At 48.2% G+C, this 3916-nt stretch overlaps 1 protein-coding gene across 1 annotated transcript in view; it reads right to left on the bottom strand.

The window, feature by feature from the left end:
* The window catches only part of lingo2b (leucine rich repeat and Ig domain containing 2b), a 14142-nt gene that overhangs the window by 5888 nt on the left and 4338 nt on the right, over positions 1-3916 (bottom strand). The window lies entirely within an intron of this gene.

Raw genomic sequence — 3916 nt, 5'->3', positions numbered from 1 at the left:
TGCAGTAACACAAACACTGAAGCTGCAGCTGAGGTTAAAAACCAGCAGCGCCCCACGGTGGACAACGTCCACATGGAGAGAGTGGATCAGGGCGCTGACGTCCACACAGCGGTGCAGCTGATTGGCCCGAGGCTCCACCGCTGCAAACACACAGAGCAACGCTGTGGCTTTAATGGCTTTGATGTTCTGACATTAGCTAGCACAGCTAACAGGCCGACTGTACAGACAGGTGGGGGCAGATGGAACACAGGCGTTTCCCCCCCCCCCCCCCCCCCCAAAACCCCCCCCCCCCCCCAGTCTGGGTGATCTCTGCGGTGCTGACTGAAGGCCACGGCCTGTCATCATCTGGAACAGCCAATCAACGCTGTTGGTTTTTATCAGCAGGCGATGCTGGGAAATCTGGTTGATTTGTGTCTGTGGTTTATTACAGACCAGCTGAACCCTTATTCAGACAATCAGTACCAGTACCTGAAGTCATGACATCAAAGGAGAGGTCAAGTCTCAATCATATTTTTGGGAGGACAGCTAAAGGAGAACCGTGGTTCTCCTGAGCGTCTGTGGTTCTTCAGAAACGTTGACTTTCTTTTTCCGATGAAAAAACAGACCAATCACAGGAGAGCTGAGGATTCAAAAGACGACTAGTTAGTCTTAAAGAGGGCAGTTGGCCACCGGGGGCACTGTTTCTATTCGAGAAACGACACCAGCAACAGTAACAGTACCAGCAACAGTACCAGCAGTCAAAGCCCAGTTGAAGCAGGTTCTGCTCCAATCGTCTGGTGTCTCTGTGTCAGCTGAGTGTCAGCCAATGGGGAGGGCAGAAGGTCAAAGTTCAGAGGAAAGAAAACACTTTGAACATTTACTCTTACCATAGCAACCACACACATATCTTTGTGTGTGTGTGTGTGTGTGTGTGTGTGTGTATGTGTGTGTATGTGTGATACCAGGTAGAGATGAGAGAAAGTGTCACATATTTAGACTGAGGACTGTTTCAGTAAGTGATCGATGGTACTGTGGTACGATGGTACTGTGGTATGATGGTACTGTGGTATGATGGTACTGTGGTATGATGGTACTGTGGTATGATGGTACTGTGGTATGATGGTACTGTGGTACTGTGGTATGGTGGTACTGTGGTATGATGGTACTGTGATATGGTGGTACTGTGGTACGGTGGTACTGTGGTATGGTGTTACTGTGGTATAACACAACAACCATCCAGTGTTGGGTTAGTCTCTATTGTTATATATTTATATTGGAAAAGTACGTTTATTAGTACTACTTACTACAGTAATTACTTGTTATACTTGATGAACTGATTATACGCAATACTTCATCAATACTATAGTAGAACAACACTACAACAATACAATATAATACTACAACTACAACCACTGTCCTTTTGTCCTTATTATGTAGGAATAAAATGACCGACTGTGGCCTCTGACCGACTACCACCTCTGACCGACTACCACCTCTGACCGACTACCACCTCTGACCGACTACCACCTCTGACCGACTACCACCTCTGACCGACTACCACCTCTGACCGACTACCACCTCTGACCGACTACCACCTCTGACCGACTACCACCTCTGACCGACTACCACCTCTGACCGACTACCACCTCTGACCGACTACCACCTCTGACCGACTACCACCTCTGACCGACTACCACCTCTGACCGACTACCACCTCTGACCGACTACCACCTCTGACCGACTACCACCTCTGACCGACTACCACCTCTGACCGACTACCACCTCTGACCGACTACCACCTCTGACCGACTACCACCTCTGACCGACTACCACCTCTGACCGACTACCACCTCTGACCGACTACCACCTCTGACCGACTACCACCTCTGACCGACTACCACCTCTGACCGACTATCGTCTCCTATCAACTATCGGCTCCGATCGACTATCGGCTCTGCTCCAACGTGGCTCCAGTTTTGTGGCAGAGAGGGAAAGGGGGTGAAGGGGGGAGGAAGAGTGAGCAGACGGGGGAGAGTGACACACCTGAGTGGGAGAACGGGAGTTCAGTTCTGCTCTGGTGAATTTCCCACGCAGCACTGTTACAGTTTAATCACTGGAGACGGAGGAACCTTGAGTTTGTTGGAACTGACGCCTACAGACGTCGGCATCTGTGATGCTAATCAACTCCAGCATCGGTTCCACACCAGCTCACCTGTCAAACCAACACGTCTTTCAGTACCAACTGGTACTGGTGCATGGTGACGAAGGAGAGAGGAAGAGGAGCCACTTCTGAACACTCATGATTGACTCTGTTTCTACCTTTATATTTCCTGCTAATAGAAACCTCAGGTGGCGCTGTTGTTGTGACTGCGAAGCTGAGCGCTAACCTTAACAACATCTCCGAGAAATCATTTGAACAGTTTTTTCAGCCAAATACTGCCACCTAGATTTTCCTTCCTACTCCTGGGCGTGTTTATGTTTGCCACTAAACCCGCTTTTTCACTGAAATATTTGTTCAAACACAAGATGGCGCCACCATCGATAAAAACAGGACTCTTCTGATCACTGTTTTATCGACGTTACAGGTTCCGAGTAAACAAACTGCAGGACAATAATACACAGTATTAGAGTGTTTTACCGTAATAATACCGACGATAAGCCGCTAATTTTTTCACACACTTTGAATCCTATTTTACTGGCTAACGAAGTTCATACCGCTAGCAATCAATGACTTTTCTGCTAGGCTACTGTCTGTTATACTAGTAGCGTATGTCTGTCTGTGAATGGCTGTGCGTGGGACGAGAAAGAGAGAGAGAGAGAGAGAGAGAGAAGTGTAGCTAAAGTTGAGGTCAGTTGTCACCCTGTCCTGTTGAAGTGTCAGTTGTTCATACAGAAGCTGTTAAAACTCAGTGTGTCTGATGATAAAGAGCCCAACTTCACTGTTTCTGTTCACGTCTGCTGAGGACGAGCAGCAAGTTCAGGGGGTTAGCCCCGGAGCTAACGTTAGCGTCGGCCCTGGAGCGGATCACTAAGTCTCCCCCTGTTCATCCCAACGGGGGTCGGGGCCACAGCAGGAAAGAGCTAACGTGTAGAGCTAACGTGTAGAGCTAACATATAGAGCTAACGTGTAGAGCTAACATGTAGAGCTAACGTGTAGAGCTAACATGTAGAGCTAACGTGTAGAGCTAACGTGTAACCAGCCGTGTTACAGGCACTGTTCGGGAAAAAAAATTGTATTTAATTAAAAGTGAAAAAAAATGTTTGTGTGTTAATATCAAATGTTACAACGTGGACACCTGCAGCTTTAGAGAAGTGAGGCCTGTATTCTGGTGCGCTCAGTAGTCCAGGAATTACGGTAATTTCATTTCATCATAAAGTGCAGCTCAGCCGTGGAACGTCCGACTTTTGGATTTTAATTTTACAAATTGAACCAACAATCAGTGAACGTGGAGGAGTTCTCCTTCTGTTCCAGTCAAAATGGTTTCCCCTGAAATCACAGCTTTCTGTGCACACACACACACACACACACACACACACACACACACACACACACCCACACACAGATACCTGATATTGTTTGTTGTCTATTTTGGGAGGAGTGCTGAGGAGGAGACTGGAGGTTCAGCTCTGTGTTCACACACACACACACACACACACACCGAGAAGTGGAGGCGGTGAAATTCACACCTTGACTGTATCCACAAAATTCCCCCCCCCCCCCCCATACAGTAGTAGCCTCTGTTTGTAGCAGTATCTGTATGAAGTATCAATACAGTAGAAGTACACAGAACAACAGTGTTGAAGTACACACTGTGACATCATGGAGGAGAGTGGACCTGGACCGGTCACTTCACTGGACCGGTCACTTCAGTGGACCGGTCACCTCAGTGGACCGGTCACTTCAGTGGACCGGTCACTTCAGTGCAGCCACGGCTGG

This window comes from Cynoglossus semilaevis, chromosome 1 (genome assembly GCF_000523025.1).
Source record: "Cynoglossus semilaevis isolate Cse_v1.0 chromosome 1, Cse_v1.0, whole genome shotgun sequence".
In the NCBI taxonomy this organism is placed as follows: domain Eukaryota; kingdom Metazoa; phylum Chordata; class Actinopteri; order Pleuronectiformes; family Cynoglossidae; genus Cynoglossus; species Cynoglossus semilaevis.
This window is presented reverse-complemented; position numbering and strand designations above follow the sequence as displayed.